This window comes from Plecotus auritus, assembly GCF_963455305.1.
Source record: "Plecotus auritus genome assembly, chromosome: 9".
In the NCBI taxonomy this organism is placed as follows: Eukaryota; Metazoa; Chordata; class Mammalia; order Chiroptera; family Vespertilionidae; genus Plecotus; species Plecotus auritus.
Window position 1 is genome coordinate 105,087,104 of NC_137783.1, and position 23,666 is coordinate 105,110,769.

The 23,666-nt window shown below is 40.3% G+C and overlaps 1 protein-coding gene across 1 annotated transcript in view; it reads left to right on the forward strand.

Annotated features, from left to right (window-relative positions):
• The window catches only part of TENM4 (teneurin transmembrane protein 4), a 2,454,724-nt gene that overhangs the window by 1,120,501 nt on the left and 1,310,557 nt on the right, over nucleotides 1–23,666 (forward strand). The gene's annotated exons all lie outside the window — the stretch shown is intronic.

The following is a 23,666-nucleotide window of genomic DNA, read 5'->3' on the forward strand; positions in this document are numbered from 1 at the left end:
CATTATGCAAATCATCACTTACACTCCATTTTACTGTGGAATGTGCCTCTGCCTGATCTTCCTACTTTATAAGAGGCTCCAAAAGAGAAGGAAGAACTTTTACCCCTTACTTAGGTTGAGGTCAGTCCATAGATGTGAAATATGTGTCACATTATGGATGTATGAATTAATAAATGAATGGATGGGGAAGGATCAGCCATCTTCAGGTTTGGGGTTGAGGAGAAATACAGAGATTGATGATTCCATAAATAGAAGAAGTTTCAAACTCAGGGAGCTCGGAATCCATTTTAGGACTGTTGTCTCTTCCTTCCAAGCTTTTTCTTTATAATTAGGGAACAAAACTAAAATTGCTGACTCTGTGGATTAGAAACCTGAAGGTCACAGGCTACCTTTGTGCTCATCTGTCTGCAATGCACTGTGAGGGTAGAGAGGGAAGAGATGTCAGCCTGCTGATGAGACAGTGACAGGAACCTGGACTTTGGAGGCACATGGCCCTGGTCCCGTGATCTTGGACAATCTCACTTTGCCTAATTTTCCTTCTCAGTAAAGTGGTTACAATGTGATATACCCAGCATGGCTTTTTAAAGGATCAAATGGCATAAAAATGACATAATGTTGTATATCACTGAGTATATTGTTGGGCCATGGCCAATACTCAATGAATAGGGATGTGCTTCTGTCTTTCCCTCTCTGTCCTTTTTACAGGGGGAACTAAGACATCCTGGGTCCTTCCTTGGCACTGAGGATCACAAATGTCTTCTTCTTCCTAGAGGAAGGAGGACACTTTTTTATTGCTCTGGACCAAGTTCAATATTGGTGATTACCATCTCCCCACCTTCTATCTTGTCAAGAGTTTGTGGCAGGATTTCCTGGTTTGCATTTCCAATTCATTGTTCCTAAAGAGAACATTTAAAATAAATGGGGGAAAAGAAAAGGAAAAAAAAAAAAAAAACAGAGCACAGGCCCCAACATCCATTATGTCAGAAAGAGAAAGAAAGCCCTTTAAATTCATTTTCTGTCACAGAGCTGACTCAGCAGCTCATCACCTTCTCCACCCCAACTCCATTCCCCACCCCCTTTATTCCAGGCGGTTCTCATTATCCACAATGTATCTCAGTCAGCAGCTTTATCCTCCCTTTTCAAATAGGAAACAACCCTTTTAATCCTTCTTGCCACAGATGACTTCCTGCCAATGTAAGATCGCCCTAATGGGCCTGGATGTCAAGCCAGGCCCACTGCAGTGCCTCTTCAGTATCCCCAACATGGGTCAGGGTCGGTCCCTGCCTACCCTGGAACTGCCCATTCCTGGGCCAATGACAACCTGCCCTTTGTGAAGTTCCCACCACTGGACCGAAGGCAGAGTTCTGATTTAGTCTTGCTGCTTATGTGACTTGTGGTATGCTCTGGGCAAACTTGGTTTTTCCATCCTTGCCTGATGTGACAGAGTGGTTCTGGGCTCTGTGACTCTTAACTGAGTTCCTGAGAGTCAGGTAGAGGGACCACAGCTTGTACAACAGACAATGTGAATCCAAATTCCTGCCTTTGCTACTCACTAGTGTGTGGCTTTGGACAAGGTAATATGATGTTTCTGGGACTCCTTTTTTTCTATGCAAAATGAGGATAACCTAGCCTCATAAATTATGATGATTAAATGTTTGGAAAAGGAGAAAGAGCAAGAATGAGAGAGGAAGAGAGGGAGAGAGAGGGGTGGAGAGAGAAAGAAGGAAGGAAGGAAGGAAGGAAGGAAGGAAGGAAGGAAGGAAGGAAGGAAGGAAGGGAGGGAGGGAGGGAGGGAGGGAGGAAGGGAGGGAGGAAGGAAGGAAGGGAGGAAGGAAGGAAGGGAGGGAGGAAGGAAGGAAGGAAGGAGGGAAGGAAGGAAGGAAGGAAGGAAGGAAGGAAGGAAGGAAGGAAGGGAGGGAGGAAAAGAGTGTCAAAGAAACTTCCTGGCACCAAATGAAAGCTGATGGGCTCTATTCTTCCACCCACATCCCTTCATAAAGAGGTTAGACATTTCCCTCTGTTTCCTAAGCTGCTGCTGTTCAGTTGGGGTCTTACTTCAACAGAATTTTCTCAAACACACATATTGTTATGACTAAATAAACAGTATTCCTTGATCGCTACCTTTGGCTTTATACAAATGCTCTGTCCACCAGGTCTAGCCCCAAAGGAACATTGGATAGGTCAGTCCATCCCAGAGCTGGAGGAGTGTTATTGGATGCTCAGCTTAGATGCTATTCCCTCCAGGAAATCTTTGTCAATAGAAGAAGACCTAGCTAGAGATGCCCTTGAGTCTATGCAGTGCCTTGTGCTTAACCTATCAGCATTCTTAGTGATTCTAATATAATCTCTTTCCTGATCTAGATTCCATGATAGATTCCAAGCTCTTAGAAGTAGGTAGGATATTGAGTTTCTTGCACAGTGTTTGGCAAGGTTGGCACACAATTATGAGGTATATAATGATAAATGAATGACATATACTAGTAAGAAAATGGGTAGAACTTAACCTAGAATAGTTTGGAAAATTGGCTGAGGTTCTTTAAGTGGAAAATTGGCTGAGGTTCTTTAAGCTATAGGAACACACTTAAACTTCTCAGTGAAGAGAAATGACATTTATTAAACTCCTTTATGGTCCAGGAATACTGAGGGTATTATAATTACTTATTCAATTGGTTCACCTAATTCTCTCAACTTTGATGCAACATTCCCATGCCCATTTTATAAACTAATCACTGAGGCACTGAGAATTCAGATCACATACTAAGGATGCAACACTAGTAATCAGAAGATCAGAAATTCAAACTACAGTCTTAAATGCCACACCACGCCACCACCTACAATGCAGAATTCTTGTTTGCAGAGGAACTACCAATCCCTCAGCTTTTGGAAACCAGGCTGAGAAGGAATTAATCTTTCCCTGTGCTAAGTGACAACTTCTTAAAGAAAGCTTTTACCTAATGTGAAGTGAAAACATTTTCTTTATGAGAAATACGCAATCCATATGTGTGTTTATATTTCAAAGCCCCCAATTCACTAGGATTTCTCCAGGCTACTTTGTCAGGGCTCGAAAAATAGCTCTCTGTGATTTTTTTTTTTTTTTTTTGATGTGAGTTAATACAGTGATAAGCACCATAAAGTTTCTGGGAATAACACATCATTAATTTACCTCAGAAAATAAGACTTCATTGACAAATAAACCTCATAAGGGCTCTGTGGTTAAACTAGCTTGGCGAGCAATGGCTATTTGAATTGAATGAAATTAAAGGTAAAAAGAGTGCAGTGGATATGACAAATAATTATTTTATGCCCCTGAACAACACATAGCCTGTTTTATGAAGGCCCCTTGACTAAGTTGAAGGGAAAAATAAATTATTGGAAACACTCATTTTAGTGGAAGGCAACATTATGTTCTGGGGAGAGCACTGGATTCATAAGAGACCTAATTTAAATCTTTGCCTGGACACTAATTAATTGTATGACCTTGAGAAAATAACTTTTTTTCTCAAGACCCTGATATCCTCAACTGGTAAATGAGGGAATTGAATTCTAAGAACTCTGCAGCCCTACCTAAACATAACTTTCTAGAATTCCAATGGAATATAATGGAAATACAAATATTTTCTCAGGGAAGAAGGTGGTTCGTTGGCATTAAAGTCAGCAGCTGTGCGTCGCAGCAGGTTGCCTAGGACCAAACCAGAGAGGGTCTGACCTGCATTGCCACCATGTGCCCGCCATCCAGATATCATTGCTGACATGTACACATAAGGAACTGTTTGATATTGAAATGGGGACTCAGAACTGTTGGACATTGAAATTGGGACTCAAACATTTTTTGTTAGTATATGTTTATTTCTAGTCTGCAGAGGCAAGATTTTTTTAAAGGAAAGAAATGGGGAAAAATAGATACAGAGGCAAAGAAGCATTGAACAGACTGTCTAACTACAGTGGGAAGGCAGGGGAGGTTGGGGGTGGGGTGGCTGTAAGAGATCAACCGAAGGACTTGTATGCATGCATATAAGCATAACCAATGGATACAAGACACTGGGGGCTGGGGGGCAGGTAAAGGCATGTACTGGGGGGTAGGGGCGGCCGGGGGAAAAAAAAGAGACATATGTACTACCATTTGTAATACTTCAAACAATAAAATAAAATAAAATAAAATAAAATAAAATAAAATAAAATAAAGTCAAGGGACTTTAATGGTTATGCATATACTGTATAGCAAAACTGACCTAGACTTGAGACTTCGTGTCTCCACTTATTGGTCATATGATTTTGGATACATTTCTTCACCTTTTTAAGATTTGATTTTCTATGACATTGTGTATGATACTTCCCTCAATTATTTGTCATGAGGATGAGGATTAAATGATATAAAATATATAAAATTCCATACACAGTACCTGTCACATGATAGATATATAATACAAGTGAGCCTCTACTATAATATTAACAGTCTGTCTTAATATCTTCCTATTGGGGATCAGGAGCAATCTTGTAGAGAAGTAGATGGCAAAGAGAAGTTGAACCAAGTGCTGGGTGATATCTGTGGAGTCCAGGGAGATTTTACTCAGAGTTAAAAAGCTTGCAAAAGCCAAAACAAGTCAGAGTATATGGAGTGAGGCAGGGACTGATGTCAGTGCTGGTATCCGGGTTAGGAATGTGACACAGGGCTGGGATCATAAATTTGAGAATCAACAGCTTATGGCTGATGGGTAAAGCTGTAGTATGAATGGAATCACTCAACCAATGATTCTCAACCTTGACTATTCATGGAAACTATCTGGAGAGCTTTTAAACTATACTGATACTTCAGTCACCTTCAGATATTACTTGTAATTGGTCTTAGGTGTGACCTGTGCATTCATATTATTAAAAGTTACCTGTGTGTTTCCAATATTCAGCCAAGGTTCTTAACCACTGACTTAGGGGAAAGTGTAAATAAAGGAGATTCAAGGACTGAGCCCTGGACCTCTCCAAATATTTAGAATCCACTATAGAAGGAAAAGCCAGCAAGAGACTGAGAAAGAGTTGTACTTCAACTTAACTTCACACTCCTCTGAATAGCAGGGCTTATTATTTTCTTTTTATAGGTTATTAAAACTGCATGACTCTGAAGGGTAATAAGAAGATAACCATGAACTCCTCATAGGCAGGGATTTTTGTATTTGTGTTAGTGATGTTGCTCTAAGGGCCTCTAACGATGCTAGTTACTGAATTTGAATTCATCTTCCATAATATTGTATTAGAACCATACATGATACTGCTGCTTTTGGTAGGTATGTCACCTAAGAACTTGACATGTAATATGGCTCTTCCAGCTCTACAGGATTCCATTAGATTTTGCAAATGGGTTAAATCAAATGAGGGATAAAATGGGAGAAAGAAGGACCACCAAAGCTGCATAGCATCCTTCAAGTCACTAGTCAAAACACAATATTTATTTATTTATTTATTTATTTATTTATTTATTTATTTATTAAATTGAGTTGTAGTAATTGCAAGAGTGATTATGTGTATGAGAGAGAGAGGGGAGGAGAGAGAGAGGGGGGATTTTAATATTTACCCACATATTTACAGTTTCAGGTGCTATTCACTTTTTCCAGTTGATCTGAGTTGCCATCTAGTATTTTTTTAACATTTTTTTTATTGATTTCAGAGAGGAAGGGAGAGAAAGAGAGAGAGAGAGAGAGAGAGAGAGAGAGAGACATCAGTGATGAGAGAGAACCACTGATCAGCTGCTTCCTACTGGGGATTGAACCTGCAGACAGGGAATTGAACTGTGACCTCCTGGTTCATAGATCAGCCAGCCAGCCTTGCCATCTAGGATTATTTCCCTCAGACTTATCAGAACTTACTTTAGAATTTCTTATAGTACTTTTTTGTATATCTGAAAATGTATTTACTTTACCTTCATGTTTGCTGGATAGTTTGCTTAATATAGAAGTTTTAGTTAACAGGGTTCTTTAGGGTTTTGTTTGCCCAAGACATCTACCCACCCTCAGTATTTTGAGAGCACATGCCTGAATGCAGGCTCAATCCCCAGCAGGGGTTGTGCAGGAGGTAGCCAATCAATGTTGATGTTTCTCTTTCATCAACATTTCTATTGCTTTCTCACTCTCCTTCCTCTTTCTCTAAAATCAATAAAAACATATTTTTAAAAATATATGAGTATTTTTAACCAATTTAGAAATCTAGTTTTAAATTTATCTTTTAGCTATTATTTCTCCAAATTGGGTTTTCTCTAACATTGTCTTTCTTTCCTGTCTTTTGGGGATTCTAATGAAGTATATGTCATATTAATTTATATTGTTTCACAGGTATCTGAGTTTATTTATTTTCCTTCCAACTTTTCTTTTTCTGTTCTTTGGAGTGGATAATTTCTCATGTTATACTTTCAAGTTTAATGCTTCTTTCTTCTCCCATCTCTAAGCTACTGCTGAGCCCATTTAAAGAATAATTTATGTTAGCTATTTCAGTTTTCTGCTCTAGATTTATTATTTTTAAATAGTTTACATTTTGCTCTTGAGATTTTCTACCTGTTCATTTATTTTAGCGTATTTAAAAAAAAAATGTCTTCAACATATTTTCTTTTAATTCCTTAATTCCTTAAAGGTATGTGTCTTGGCAAATTTTTTCTGCTGAAGTAATCATCTTATTTCACACAGATTCAGTTTCTAGTAAATACCCTTTTCTTTTAAAAAAAGGGGGGGGCATACTTTTTTTTTTGTTTCTTTGGCTGTTTAGTAATTTTTTATTGAAAACTGGACATTGTAGCTAATGCACTCTTGGCTCAATATGTTATGTTCTTCTGAGGATTATTCGGGATATATTAGGTGGCTTACTTGCTTGAATTCATTTCAAACTTATGTTTTCCCCAGGCCATACAGCTGCTGATATTAGTTTGTATGGCCTCCCACTGCTTATCACTTAGTCTGCCACGCCCCACCCCCCTCCCCTACCCCGCAGCGCCCCCCCCCCCCCCCCCCCGTACATTTTTCTTATGCTTGAGAAATTTGGAGATCAGGATGGGACTTGGGCAAAGCTGGTGTTCAACCTCTATGATTTCCTTGCTTCTATGGGTTCCCCATAATTTCCCGCTGCTCTGCCAGCTTTGGGCTCGGTATTCCAATATTTCAAACTCCAGCTTCAGTTGCTACCTGAGATGCTCATGGTTGGAGAATATACTTAGTAAATAAAAACATCAAATTATTATACCTGGTTTCACATACCTCTTAGTTCAATGTATAGATTTCTCCTCAGTCTTTTCTCCTTTACTGCAGAGACCCCTTCATTTTCTTCCACATGTACATAGTGTAGCTGCCAACAATTAATTTGGGCAGTTTATGTATTGAAATGAGTCTCACCCCTTTTGAGGTTCTTTTCCTGCCAGATTTTTTTCTTTCAATTCCCTGCTGATTTTCCATTTCTGAATTGTAGTTTTCTCACTGTGGTTTTGTACATTTCTATAGATGCATTTGTAGGACAGTGCCTTTGAGCCAGAAAGCCACAAATTCACAATGCTTATCCTTCCTAGTTATATCGTTTTTCTAAATTAAACTCTCTAATCTCTCTGTTTTTGCATATTTTTCAGTGATTTTTGCAGGGAGAGGGGGGCATTGTTTTGTTTTAGATTGTATCCAGTATTTTGTGGTTGTTATCTATAGTGTTTCACAGGGCCATTCTCTCTTCCATCATTACCAAAGTTTATCCCTGATTTGGCAGGGCACTCACATGATTAGGTTTGTCTGATATGCCTTTAAACCTCAGGCAATGTTGCCTTCTAACTGCAGGAAGGAGTATTTCTGATCAGATAGCAGCTACTCCAACAACTCCTGCATGTACTTGGGCTCAGAAAGAAAAGAAAGTATCTACAAGATTGTTTTTGACTTAATATTTTTGCCAGCGTGGGGATAGGTATAATAATTTCACAATCTTCTGCTTCGTTTTTAGCTCTTACTCTATATGTCAAATATCAATGTGAGGATTCTTCCAACTTAAGGCCTTCCTTTTCAGTTATACACTTAGGGAACCTTTTCAATGATACACTTAGGAAACCAGAGGAGTGATCAGAGGATGGATGGACACACTGTTAAATAAACCTGCAGCAGGACTGCATTTATTACTTAATTACTATGCCCCAGAATTAACAGGAGCCACAATAGCACTCTGAGTTCCCAGATGTCAGCATCAACTTGGACCTTATATACAACATTCTTCAAAACATCTGGGTATTCATTTTTCTCAGTTTAAAGTTACCTGGTAAATAGCTACATATTCCTTTAGGGAAGGACTGGGGAGTCATTGTTGTATATATTTGCGATGGTGCTTTAGGATCTTTTTACATTAAGACCCTACCTCTCCTTTAGTTGACAGAATCTAAATCCAAGAACTAGAGCATATCTGTAAACTTGGCAAAACATATGACTTTCCATTGTTTCACTGGCCTCTGTTTTCTGATCATTTGCTCCTGATTTCTTGATTGTATATATTAAGCAATATTTTTTTTGTTGATTTCTCATCTATCTTACCCTTAGTAGTATCATGCTCTATTAGTCACCTCCATAGGTATAGGTGTGGCTCCCCTCGCAGCCATTCTGACCTCACTTCTCTTTACAGTAAATACACATATCTTGCTTCTGGAAGTTAAATGCTAGCACTTGGCTTCTGTTATTCTGTGACTTTGTTATCCCAATTCTATTGGGAAGTTCAGTTCTATAACTGCATTTATTACCATCAGCCAAAGACTTCAGTGAACAGCTATCACTAAGCTTTTCAACAATACTGGTGTCTCAATAACCAGAATATTCATTTTCACTTGGGTTAATAGTGTCCTCTGGGCCCTCCTGAGTAACTTAAGTAGAGGGTAAGTTTTCCAGTCTTATATATTAAACATAGTCTAGCATGCCCTTCCTCTACAGTTTACTATGGTAGTTCTAGCATCTATATTTTATAGAAGTCAGTGCTCAGCTCTGAAGAGAAAGTCACACAGTTAAGTAGTGGTAGAGTCCTCCCTGCCTTAACAAAAAGCACAACCTCTTTCATCATGCTAAAAACATTTCATAGGATTTTATTGTGTTAAAGGTTGATTTTCATTTATAGTCTTATTTATTTGCTTGGTTGGCTGACGGGTCTGAATTGAGTGAAACATTCTGAGAAGTTTTGGATTTTATAGCTAGAAATTTTCTAGTCAGCTAACTTCTGTAGAGGAACAATGACAGTTTAGAAGTATTTATAGAATCAAAGTAAAAGGAGAAGTGTGCTACAGAAGGTGTTACATGTACCATGCTGTGATTAGAAAACAATAAAAATAAACTCCTATTGTTCATTCATGTAAGGTTTGAAATGTGCATTAAATCTAATACTCTAATTCATATGGATTTTCAATTTTTCAAAAATCAATAATAACCCTGGCTGTATCTACAGAGATTTGAATTCCTTCCTTGAGTGTGTGTGAATCCACTGGTTCTGCAAAGACTAGCTCATGACTGAATGGCCTCCTCTGGGACTCCGTGTATGATTGAATTAAAGAACAATCTTGGCTCAAAGCTAGTTTATAGCCCTAGAAGTTAAAAAGGAAGATATAGGTGTAGTACTCACATATACATAGACTCAGCTGTCTCCTAAAGCATCCACTATTGGTCTGTATTTTCATATAAAATGATTCTATGTTACTAAATGTGTGCACTTAGCCATATCCCTGGGTCTCTGTGTTTCATCTGGAAACTGGGAGTGATAATCCTAATTTGTAGGGTTATTGCAAGATTTTCCAACTTCATCCTACAGATAATTATTTGTTGTGGGGGCTGTTCTGTGCATTGTAGAATGCAGAGTAGCACTCCTGGCCTCTACTCACTAAATACCAATAACAACCCCACCCATTCAGTCATTGCAACTAAGAAGGACTTTAGGTATTACCATACATTCCCTGGAGGACAAAATAGCAGCACCCGTATACCCTCAACCCTCTTCACTGAGGACCATTGGGTTATTTTAAAGATAAAAGTAACAATAGAAAATAATTACATACTTTGCATGCTGTGTATATACAGTATGTCAGAAACTGTTCTCAGGGCTTTATACTTACTTACCTTGCCATTTTGTTTTTACAACAGTCCTGTGATAAGATGAGTACTCTTGTCACCTTAGTTTTATAGAAATTAATACTGAAGTCCAAAGAGGTTAACTTTACTGGTGTCAGAATTAGTCAGGCCATTTGAACCCACAGCCAGCGCTCTGCATCCAGGCTAAACAATGTGAATCTCTTGAGCAGGAGCATCAGTATCACCTGAGAACTGTAGGGAAGAGAAAAACCAGGCCCCACCCCAGATGAACTGAACCAGAACCTTCATTTAACAAGATCCCACTGATTTACATCACTTTAAGTTCTAGAAGTGGTGATATGATATAAAGAACATAGCACAGTTTCTGGAATTAGTAGGTTTTGTATTAGTCAAGGTTCTCCAAAGAAACAGAGCCAGCAGGATATATATGAAAGAGAAAGAGAGAGAGATCAATTTTAAGAAATTGTCTCACATGACTATGAAAGTGCAAGTTCAAAATTTGCCGTGTGGATAGGCAGTCTGAAGACTCAGGGAAAAGCTGCAGTTTGAGTCCAGGTAACCTACAAATGATAGCCTAAATTCTCTCTTATTAAGTAATTTTGAGTCCCTCATTCCAGAAGTACCTAAAACTTTTGATACGAATTTTTGAGGTAGCCATAAACTTAGTAGAGGAGCAAATAATAGACTTAGAAAAAGAGAATTAAAGGAAGTTGTTTGTTGTCCAATCTTGCCTCCTTAATTCCCAAGCATGCAGTATTTTTGATCCAGTGGGGAAGCAAAACTGCCTTGTTCATAAAACTCACATACCCTAATATTAAAGCTCACCCAAAAGCCCCATAGTAAGGCTCAAGTAATGCAATGGTATATGGGTGCTCAATTAATGAGGTAGAATTTAATTAATTACTATAATAATTCTCAGGTTGGAAGGCACTCAAGTCTGAGCCCTGGAGGTTTCAACAGGGCTCGGAATGTGGCAATATTATTTGGCCATGAGACAAAGCAGAAAGATGAAGGCCAAAGTTACAAAAGGTTATGTCTGGTCCCACTAGTCCTGTAGATGCTGTAGTGTGCTTTTCTGTCCTCCAAGAACAAGTTCAGTAGGACCAGTCCATATTGATCACAATGGTCCAAGAGATCAGACCGTGGGAGAAGGAGTCCATCAGTGCTATGGCCAGAGGACAGGCCATGTGGAAGGCAGACAGAGGCCTGGGTAAAATCACCTCTAACACTGTGCACTGTTGTGACCAAGTCACTTTACTTCTCTGAATCTGCTGCCTAACCTGTAAAACATGTGAAGATAATACATCCCATGGTGCTGATTTGAGATGAAAATGAGATGGCATTTAGAAAATATTTAGTAAATAGCTGATGCCAAATAAATATTTGTTGAATAAATGAAAGAAGGAATATGTCAATAGACATCAAAACTTTTCTTCCAGCCTCCCAAGACTCAATAAGAGAAAGATGCAAACGCCTTCAGCAGATGAGTTTGACTTAACAAGAGCCAAAATTCAGGAGGTGAGTGAAGCCCTGCAAGGAAGTCCACACATGGCTACCAGTCTTCCTCCTGCTAGAAGGCCTAGCCCATGAGGTGCTGGCCCCTGTAAATTCCCTTACAGCTAAGGAATTCACCAATAACTAAGCCAGGGTCTTTCACACATTAGAATGATACTGGGGATCACAACTGGGAAATGTGCCCTTCTCACGTGAACTGGTTGTATTTCAGTAAAAACAATAAAACAAAATAAAATGAACAAAAATGCCTCTGAAGAGATCACAAACAAAATTCCCGAAAAGACTGTCCATCCCACATCTCATGTTAGCTTCCTCTCATATTCTCCTGAACACAGGTTTCAAATTCTTACTACTTTTCTCTGTTCCCACTCCAGATTAGCCAATCCTTATTTTTGCACTTCCTAGTCTGAGAAGATGGCTTCTTCTCTTTTCCAGAGAAGATAGAAGCTATTTAAGTCCTGGCCCCTCAGTTTCTCTCTTCTCTTTCTTCAAGTGACATCTCAATTGTTCCTCCTGTCTCTGCTTCTTCAGTCTGAGAAGAAGCAACATGTTAAAGTGACTCGAGAATGGGATTATGGAGACATGTAGGCATTGAGTAAAATTCCTATTTCAGCACTCAATGCCCCTGGAAAATTGAAACTTAGCATTTTCATCTATAAAGTGGAAAGAATTAAATAGCTAACCCCACTTTTCTCAAACAACATAATATATATGAGTCCATTGGATTTTAGTTATTAAAATAAACAGCCATTTAGTAACCATCCTTCCAGTAACTGGTCCTTCATCTATGTGTGATTTACTCCCGTCCTCTAAAATTATGTGGGAGCCTTCAGCTAAGCAAGGTCATAGTTTTGTTTTATGTTTTGTTTTGTTTTTCTGGGGCAGTGGTCGGCAAACTGCGACTCACGAGCCACATGCGGCTCTTTGGCCCCTTGAGTGTGGCTCTTCCACAAAATACCACAGCCTGGGCAAGTCTATTTTTAAGAAGTGGCGTTAGAAGAAGTTTAAGTTTAAAAAATTTGGCTCTCAAAAGAAATTTCAATCGTTATACTGTTGATATTTGGTTCTGTTGACTAATGAGTTTGCCGACCACTGTTCTGGGGGGAGGAGAAGGAAATTGAGGTATTTAATGCATAATTTATTAATAATGCTTAATTGATCATTATTTTACCATGTGCCTGGCATGGTGATAAGTGTTTTTTCACATGCTGTCTTGTTTCAATCCTTATACAACTGTGTAAGTTAGGTATTATTATTCTCTGCATTTCACAGATGTGTAAAGAAGCTCAGTGATTGAATGATTTAGCCAGGTTCACACAGCTAATAGTAAACTAGACCACAATTTGTGTCAATGCATTTGGGATCTGGAGACTTAGCCTTTAAATCCTAACTCTACTAACTTTTAATTATCAGATATGTCTACTCCACCTTCTATGTCCCATTTAAATGGACTTTTCCTCCCCCTTATCTTTACTTTACCACCTCTGGCTCATGCACATTAAATTGTCATGTAGGTCATCCATTGATTGATTGATTACACACAAATTCATTGAGCCATGCTATGTTCTAGGCAGGTATCTCTAGGAAAAAAAAATAAAGGAAGCAGAAAATCAAATGGACAAACGAAAAAAAATAACAATGACAAGAGAAACAGAAACGTTGACTATTTTGAATCTGAGGTAGAGCTAAAATGCTATATAAATATGTTTTTGGTGTAGGAGCCATGTCAATTGTCCAATATATTAGATAAGAAACTTATTGCTTTCTATATAATTTCACTAATAAGGGAATATGAATGCATTTTACTTCTGATACCTGTGATATTCAAACAAAAACAAACAAGCAAACAAACAAAAAGATTAAATAATCTTCCTGAACAACCACTATGATTTGCCCGCTGGGTCGTCCTCTTCCTTACATCTACCTTTGTTTTTGAGTAGACAGGTAGTGGCCCATCCCCACTGGGATTCAGACTCACTTCTGTAAATTAAGACAGATAATATCAGTGGATATTTATGAGCACCCCCAGAGAATGGAGCAGCCCTAGGGAAGTCCGGTGCTGTAGAATTCAGGTTGTGATGCAGCCATTCCAATGCAGCAATAGAAAGACAGGGGAGAGACCACTTCTCATTCCAGCTTTAATTTACCAGTAACTTACTATTTGACCAGGTACAAGACACTCACTTGGGATTCACCTCAGATTTCCTGTCTTTCAAAGGAGGGGTTAGGTTAGGTTTGCTTGTGATATTATGATGCTCTGAAATAGAGATTAGGCCCATGGCTCGATGGAGAAAGACTCAGGAGAAAGATTCAGGTATTTATTTAAAATCAATTCCTTTGACAAAGGACCAAAAATGTAAAAGAAAGAAATTGCATGATTCTTCAGTTAGATAACAAGGTCTTCAGCCTACCCTCACTTCCAGGATATCTTTGAATTATAGCTCAGCTGACAGTCTCTGCTGAGGAAGGATTAGAAAGGTGACATAGAGATAGCGCCTTGATTCTGAGAAGGAGGCAAACTAGACGAGGATCAGACAGCATCTTTATCTTCACAAAAGTGATGTCTCACCTTGTCTATGAGTGTCTGGCCTACATCTCAGTTCCCTGAAACCCCAAATTCAGAATGACACCTTTAGTAGGACTCTACTTTTTCTTGAAATAAGTCTTGTTTGAATTGGCTATATAAAAGCTTTACTACCAGGGTGGTAAATTAGAAGACATTTTCATGACGATTAACATCCTCTTAACATGTATCTGAAAACTGGAAATTTTTATTTCATGTAAACAGGAGAAAATAATATTTGCAATGTTATTTTGAACAAGGGAGCTCCGTCTTACTAACTCCACCTGCCACCAAGCCTTTTGAGAAATGGAAGTAGGTAATTATCTTATTCACACTTATTTAGCAAGCGTTTTGCAACAGCACTCAGAATTCAGGAAAGAGGAGATACTCTTGGGGTGATGGGCTTTAGCAAATGGTTAGGCTTTGTTTGAGGGACTATTGCAGGCTACTTTATTGAAGAAAAGAAAAATCTCTGAATCTCCCAGAGATTTAAGGGGAGGGGGAGATGTTTGAAAAAGAAGATGGGTGTGAAAAAGAAATTCAATAGATTATTCTTTCCCTTTTCTCAAAGCTGAAGTGCCTTGGTGAACCAGAGGAGTATTTGTACATGGAGAGGCTACTTGAAGGAAATTGAGAGGTCTGCCTGCAACTTACAAAGTGAGATATAGTAAAGTTAAGTGGGGCATGTAAAATAAATTCACTTAAGATTATCTCCAATTTACTATCTTTCTGCAAGTGTGATAGTTGCTACTTGCAAGAGTACTTTAGTGAGGAATAATCTCCTCTGAGATACAAAATCACACATTTGAAGACCATGAAAGGAAGCCTGGTACATCAGAATTAAAGCATACATTAGTGTGTGCTTTGCCTTTGACTTAACCTTGATTGGCACCTGCCCACCCTCCTACCCCTTGGCTTAAGTCTCACTTTTACACATGGAGCTTGCAAGTAAAGGTTCATTGCAGGAAAAAGGCTCCTGCTAAAAACATTTGCAAATCAAAGGAAGGGGTCGTGTTTAAGGATGCTTGAGGTTTTTAACATATAGGATTCTAACTTAGAAAGTGTTACCATTTATAAAGACTCTGTAAGGGGTTTTATAAATATTTTATAAAAAATGTAATGTTCTCTCTGTCTGCTGGGCTACTGATCCTTGAGGCCCCTTCTTGAGAGTAAAGTGAATTCTCAGAATGTAGTTATACACATCAGCATTCAGCAAATGGCTTGCTGTGATATTCTCTTTAGATCCTGCCTTCGTTTATAAAACACTTCTGTACTGCAAGGTCTCAGTGACATTAAAACAGCTAATGAAGGCATTAATATTACAAGAGCACCAATACATCAGTTATTGTATTTTATCAAGTCAAGAACATGAGATGAGAGTCATCATTATTGTCATCATGCCCATTTCCCTGACCAGGACACTGAGACCTGGGTGTAGAGTGATGTGCACAGGGCACTTTGGAGAGTTAGCAGCAGTGTTAGGCTTTGAGCCCAGGGCTTTCAAAGTTAAATCCAGGATCTACTCCACCAGGCCACACTTGCATTTCATACCATTCTGCTCAGGTTGAGAGTCCACACCTTCAGAAAGATAACCTGATGTCTGTTCACCGCATTGTAATCCACCCAGCTAGTCTGTCACCTGAGCCATTAGTGTTCCCTGAGCCACAGAGTCCAAAAACCATTAGAATCTGTTGCCCAGAGGTGGGGAAAAATCAGGCAGTCTCCACAAAACCTTGGGTTCTAAGATATATGAACACTGTGTTCATCTTTTCCCACAACTTCATCAAAATTACACTAAATTACAGAAATGTCAGAGTCAAGAACCACCTTGCGAGTGTCCCCCTCATGTCCCTCATGGTTCAGGGTTCAGGTTCAGGGTTCGGGCACTGGAGGAGGCTGCACACAAATGAAAGAGACTAGAAAATATTCATTTGGAAATATTGGGGGCCAGGTGGAAGCCCAGATCAAGGGGAAGGACTCCACCCCGCTCTGGCCTTGCTATCCATTTTATTAAGACTACTAGAGGCCCAGTGCACGAAATTCGTGCACGGAAGAGAGGTGTCCCTTAGCCCAGCCTGCACCCTCTACAATCTGGAACCCCTCGAGGGATGTCCAACTGCCTGTTTATGCCCGATCCCGGGCAGTCGGATATCCCTCTCACCATCCAGGACTGCTGGCTCCCAACTGCTCGCATGCCTGCCTTCCTGATTGCCCCTAACCACTTCTGCCTGCCAGCTTGATCACCCCCTAACCATTCCCCTGCCAGCCTGATTGATGCCTAACTGCTCCCCTGCCAGCCTGTTTGCCCATAACTGCCCTCCTCTGCAGGCCTGGGTCCCCTCCAACTGCCTTTCCCTGCAGGCCTAGTCACCCCCAACTTCCCTCCTCTGCCAGCTTGGTCACCCCTAACTGCCCTCCCCTGCAGGCTTGATCGCCCCCAACTGCCCTCCCTTGCAGGCCTGGTCCCTCCCAACTACTCTCCCCTGCTGGCCTGATCACCCACAACTGCCCTCCCTTGCAGGCCTGGTCCCTCCCAACTGCCCTCCCCTGCTGGCCATCTTGTATCCACATGGGGGCAGAATCTTTGACCATATGGGGGCAGCCATCTTGTGTGTTGGAGTGATGGTCAATCTGCATATTACTCTTTTATTAGATAGGATAGAGGCCTGGTGCACAGGTGGGGGCCAGCTGGTTTGCCCTGAAGGGTGTCCCAGATCAGGGTGGGGGTTCCCTTGGGGCGTCGGGTGGCCTGGGAAAGGGGCCTGTGGTGGTTTGAAGGCTGGCCACACCTCCTGGTGACCCAAGCGGAGGCCCTGGTATCTGAGGTTTATTTATCTTCTAAAATTGAAAGTTTGTAGCCTGGAGTGGAGCCAAGTCTTCTGCTTGCTCCAAGGTGGCAGCCATTTCTGTTGGATTTATGTATCTTCTATAATTGAAACTTTGTAGCCTTAAGCAGAGGCCTGGGCTGGCCAGTGCTGCAGAAGCTTGGCTTCCTCCATTGCTGTGGGCAACCCTAGCCTCCTGCTCTTTCCAGCTCTGTGGCTGCCGCCATTTCTGTTTGGATTTATGTATCTTCTATCATTGAAACTTTGTAACCTTGAGTGGAGGCCTAGGCTGGCAAGGGCAGGTGGAAAGCTTGGCTTCCTCCATTGCCAGGGAAACCCAAGCCTCCCTCCTGCTCTCTGTGGCGGTAGCCATCTTGGTTGGGTTTATTTGCATATTCGCTCCTGATTGGCTGGTGGGTGTGGCTTGTGGGTGTAGCGGAGGTACAGTCAATTTGCATATTACTCTTTTATTAGATAGGATGGGATACACCCATAGCCTTTAGGCAGGCAATTCCAATAATAGCCAATCAGCAAGAATTTACATAAAACTAAAAGGTGGAAGTTGCTTTAGCTACCATTGTCTCAACTAGACAGTGGGTGCTTGGCTCTGACCTTTCAGAGCTTCAAGGTAGACCAGCCTTCTGGGTTCCTTGTCCACACCTCTCTGCTAGTGAAGGCAATGGGCAGCTTCCAACATCTCCCCAGTTTTTTTTCCTTAAAAAATTTTGCAACTGCAGACTAGAAATAAACATACAAGAACAAAAATGAGACAAGCAACAATGGTTATGCTCAGAGGCAAATGAATCAGTCTGTACTAAGTTTATTTCTGGGCCAACAGTTTTTGAGTCCCAATTTCAATGTCCAACAGTTCCTTATGCGTACATGTCAGTAATGATATTTCAGTTCTGGATGGTGGAAAAACGGTGGTAATGCAGGTCCGACCCTCTCTGGTTTGGTTCTGGGCAACCTGCAGCGACGCACAGCTGCTGACTACTAGCATAGCAAGGCATCTTCAGCGTCTTCCATCTCTGGACTATTTCTCCTCTTGTCTTCATGGCTGGAGCAATCCTGTCAGTTCCTCTCTGGTATCTGTCATTGCAGGAATCCACATGGTCTTGGAGTTGTTTTCTGGGAATATACAAATACTAGAGGCTGGTGCACGAAATTCGTGCACAGGGGTTTGTGTCCCTCAGCCCAGCCTGCACCCTCTCCAATCTAAGACCCCTTGAGGGATGTCCAACTGCCCGTTTAGGCCCAATCCCAGTAGGATCGGGCCTAAACGGGCAGTTGGACATCTCTCTCACAATCCAGGACTGCTGGCTCCCAACTGCTTGCCTGCCTGCCTTCCTGATTGCCCCTAACCGCTTCTGCCTGCCAGCCTAATCACCCCCTAACCACTCCCCTGCCAGCCTGATTGATGCCTAACTGCTCCCCTGCCAGCCTGTTTGCCCCTAACTGCCCTCCTCTGCAGGCCTGGTCACCACTAACTGGCCTCCCCTATAGGCCTGGTCACCCCTAACTGCCTTCTCTTGCAGGCCTGGTTCCTCCCAACTGCCCTCCCCTACTGGCCATCTTGTGTCCACATGGGGGCAGCCATCTTTGACCACATGGGGACAGCCATCTTGTGTGTTGGAGTGATGGTCAATTTGCATATTACTCTTTTCTTATATAGGATAGAGGCCTGGTGCATGGGTGGGGGCTGGCTGGTTTGCCCTGAAGAGTGTCCCGGATCAGGGTGTGGGTTCCCTTGGGGTGTGGGGTGGCCTGGGCAAGGGGTCTGTGGTGGTTTGCAGGCTGGCCACGCCCCCAGGCGACCCAAGTGGAGGCCCTGGTATCTGGCATTTATTTATCTTCTATAATTGAAACTTTGTAGCCTTGAGTAGAGGCCTAGGCTGGCCAGGGTGTGCGGAAAGCTTGGCTTCCTCCATTACGGGGGAAACCCAAGCCTCCTTCTCTCTCCGTTGCCACAGCCATCTTGGTTGGGTTAATTTGCATACTCACTCTTGATTGGCTGGTGGGTGTGGCTTGTGGGTGTAGTGGAGTAATGGTTAATTTGCATATTATTCTTTTATTAGACAGGATATATATATGATTTAAAGATTATTTTACTTTTTATAATTATCTTTAGATATCAATTAAATTTTAACTGATCTTTATATTAAAAATTTCAGTTGGGATCACAGAATTAATCCTCTTATTTAATTAGACAAACAAACAACATATTTTGAATTCCTAATTATTAGAAAAAACACATTTTAAATTTCTATACTTTAGGCATTTAATTACTACAACTATATAATTTCTCCTAATTTAATTTGAACTTTAAACTTTTAGAGCTGTCAAGTCAAATATTTAGGATTTCTTTAGATTAATAACACTGATAAGAATAAATTTTAAAAAATACAATAATTAACTTTAAACCAACCATGTTTTTTCTTTGCAGAGAGAAGTTGAGTAGCAAGCTTGTAGGTATTCAAATGCAAAAATTGTCACATTCTTTAAAGGTGACTGCTGGAGGGAAACTGATTTCAAAGGAGCCACATTTTTTTTTCTTGAAGAGTTTGCCACCCAGGGAAACTGATTTACCTGTCTGCTGGGGGAAGGGCGTGTACCCCTTCCTCCATTAACAAAGGGCGTAGCCAGCCTTTACCTGGGCTATTTAGATTTTTATAATGTATTTTTCAACAAGTTTTGAGCTTCAAATCCAATTCTAATTATTTTAAAGCATTTTCATTGGCAATTTTTGTAACAAAAATAATTCACTGATTTTCTTGAAGGCCTTAAAGTTAAATTTTTAACACCCTTCCTTCATTAGCATTTTAAAACCACTCTTCATTATGGAAATGAGAATTTGCTGCTGGAACTAGCTTGAATTTCTTTTGTTTTGGTCAAATCTGCCATTTTTCTTAGGAAAAAACCAGTCTTGGGTTTTTAATTTCTATAGCCCTTTTAAAGAGTCAAGTCCAGTTCAAGACCTATCTAATATCTGAAATTGGACTGTGTGCACATTTTGTCTTACACTAGCTTTTCTAAGTACATGTGCACAGGTATCCCAGATGCATTTCTAAATTTTTAAGGCGAGAAGACTTTTTCATGTCCAGAAAGGAGACTTTAAATTAGCATACTGGGAGAGTGACCTTCCATATTGGATTGCCAAGTGTTTCCCTTCCCCCACCTCCTGCTTGCTTTGGGAGAAGGAGTCAGTAACAGATCTGGCTGCGTATCTTTTCATGCTTAATAGATAAAGACAGATCTTAAATATTTTCTTTCTTTTTCACTTTCCAAAGTAATTACTAGCACCCAATTTGGCCAAGTTTTGCATTTCCCTGCGAGTTCTTCTATAATTTTTAAACAAAACTTTAAGTAATCTCATTGCGGGAGAGTGGATAGCCCTGCCCTCTCCTGCCACCTTTGAATTTCTCTGCACCAGAGGCGGTTTCAGCAGCAGGGTTTCATTTCTTATTACAGATTTTAGATTCCAAATACAAATTAAGATTTTAATTTGAACAAGAAACCACATTCCTTAAGCATGCAAACCAAAAGTCTATAATAAACTTTACTTTATAAACTAATTCTTCCCCATTAGCCTGGCTGAAAAAGACGTTCCCACCCTACTTACAGATCATGACTTCTGCAGCTGATTGTGGGCTTTGAGTAAGGTAAATTTTCCTCACCTATATGGTGATCTTTCCCCCACCTTCTTGGTGTAATCTTCCTTTCTTCGCTCTAGGTGAAAATATTATCCCCTCCAGAGGTCCCACTTCGAAGGCACCAGTTGCAAGTGCCCCATGTTGGGCTGCCAGTTGTGAGTGTCCCATGTTGGGCTGCCAGTTGCAAATGATCCCCCATGTCCCGCGTGGCTCAGGGTTCAGGTTCAGGGTTCGGGCTCTGGAGGAGGCCACACAGAAATGAAAGAGACTAGACAAGAAAGTATAAATTTGGGAATAATGGGGGGCCAGGCGGGAGCCCAACTCAAGGGGAAGGAGGACTCCACCCTGCTCTGGCCTTGCTATTCCTTTTATTCAGACTATGGGATACACCCATAGCCTTTAGGCAGGCAATTCCAATAATAGCCAATCAGCAAGAATTTACATAAAACTAAAAGGTGGAAGTTGCTTTAGCTACCATTGTTTCAACTAAACAGTGGGTGGTTGGCTCTGACCTTTCAGAGCTTCAAGGTTGACCAGCCTTCTGGGTTCCTTGTCCACACCTCTCTGCTAGTGAAGACAATGGCGGCTTTCAACACCACCTGAAGTCTAGCTGAACAGAAGTCTAAAGATGTATAGAAGAGACTGGAAGGGAGGGCCAGAGATGCAGAATTGGGAAGGATATGTCAGCTGTAGAGGTTCCTCCATGAGGAGCAAGGAGTCCCAGCCCAGGATCCCAGTGCCAAAAAGAGAAGTCCTAAATCATTTCTGGCTGTAAAAACCAGCAGGACTGTGGCTGAGTGGGAGGAGGGCTTCTGGAATCCCAGGCATTACTTTTTTAAATGACCCACTCACAGACTTACTCAATGATGGACCCACTTGCTCTGAGCTTCAACACTGGGACAGCAGTTCCAAAGGTTCCAGGACCCACAGAAAGGAGCTGACTTGTCTGGCTTCAGGGTAAGGGCTAGAGGGACAGCTTCTCCCAGACAGAAGTGCTGGCAGAAGCTGTTGTATATTTGTTGAGCCCCATCACCACCACTACCACAGAGCCAGCAGGTGGGCGCCATATCTGAGTTTCTATTAACCTGGCTAACACTGTTTGCCCTGCACTCATGGTTCCCTGAGAGCACTCCACACCCAATACACATCATAGTTAAAATCTCAAAAGTTAAAAACAATAGAGAATCTTAAAAGCAGCAAGAGAAAAGCAGTTAGTTACCTACAAGGGAGCTCACATAAAACTGTCCGCTGATTTATCAACAGAAACTTTGTAGACCAAAAGAAATTGGTATAAAATATGCAAAGTGATGAAAAACAAGGACCTACAACCACTATTACTCTACCCAGCAAAGCTATCACTTAGAATCCAAGGACAGATAGAGAGTTTCCCAGACAAGAAAAAAATCTAAAGGAGTTTATCACCACCAGACCAATTTTACCAGAAATGTTAAAGGTTCTTCTTTAAGAAGAAGAAATAAAATTAAAAATATGAATAATAAAATGATAATATCTACATACCTGTCAACATTTACTTTAAATATACTCCAATCAAAAGACATAGGATGACAGAATGGATAAGAAAACATGACCCTTACATATGCTGTCTACATGAGACTCACTTTAGATTGAATGACACACACAGACTAAAAGTATGTGGATGGAAAAAGATGTTTAATGAAGATGGAAACAAAAAAAGCTGGGGTAGCAATAATTATACCAGACAAAATATACTTTAAAGGTTATAACAAGAGACAAAGAAGGATCCAGCTATACCACCTCTGGGTATTTATTCAAGGAAATCCAGAATTTAATTAAAAAAGACATATGCATCCACATGTTCATTGCAGCATTATTTACCATAGCCAAGATATGAAATCAATCTTAGTGTGCATCAGTAGATGAATGGATAAAGAATAAGTGGTACATTTTTATAATGAAATATGACTCAGCTGTAAAAAGGAATGAAATCTTGCCATCTGCAACAACATGGATGGACCAGGAGTATATGCTAAGTGAAATAAGTCAGATAGAGAAAGACAAATACCATATTATTTCACTTATATGTGGAATCTAAAAAACAAAATAAACGAACAGTTTATCCAGTCAACTCATAGATACAGATAGACTCATAGATACAGAGAAGATTTTGGTGGTTGTTGAATTGGAGGAGGGTTGGGGATGGATGCAAAAAAGGAAGGGAATAGGAAGTTCAAATTGGTAGTTATAAAATAGTCATGAGGTTGTAAAGTATAGTATAAGGATATAAAGTATAGTATAGTATAATTATAATAAATATGTATGGTGTTAGATAGGTACTAGATTTTTGGGGGTGACCTTAGTGTTTAATCACTAAGTTGTACACCTAAAGCTAACATATTGTATGTCAACCTTAATTTAAAAATAAATTATTTTTTATAAAAGCTTCGGGTTCTAAGTATTACTAGAGTTTTTAAGCTAGTTCAGAAAAAATATTTCAATTGTATAAATAAGAACAATTAAACAGCATTTATTTGTTAATGTAGAAACCCAATAGCTCTCAGACTGAGCTCAAACTGCAGAACAGATTTCAATATAGAGCCTAAGTTACTAATCAAAGTGACAATAGCCATCATAGATACTATCATTTATTGATCACCTACTATGATTTAGCTACTTTATCTCTGTCATTTAAGCTTCCTGGCAAACGCTTTTGTGACTATGAACTGTGAGGAGGAGAGGATATTATAAAAGATCCATTTACAAATGAGGATATTGAAGAGCAGCAGGGCTTAGTAACCTGCCAACAGTTACACGGGTAGAATGTGGAGTTCCCACTCTTTCTCCCTGTCAGAAACCCATTGCCATCCCATCATTCTCATCTAAATACCTTCTGATAAAATAGCGGGAGGATCCCAATCTGTGCTTTATACCTGAGTTATTACAGCTTAGGCTTTTAGTGTTTTTCTCTTCTGAAATCAGATGGGATGGAATCTCATTATTATGATCATTGAACCAAAAGGACACTACCCACCAGCATTTGGTGCTTCAAGTTTGGAATGAGGTGAAGCAAAAT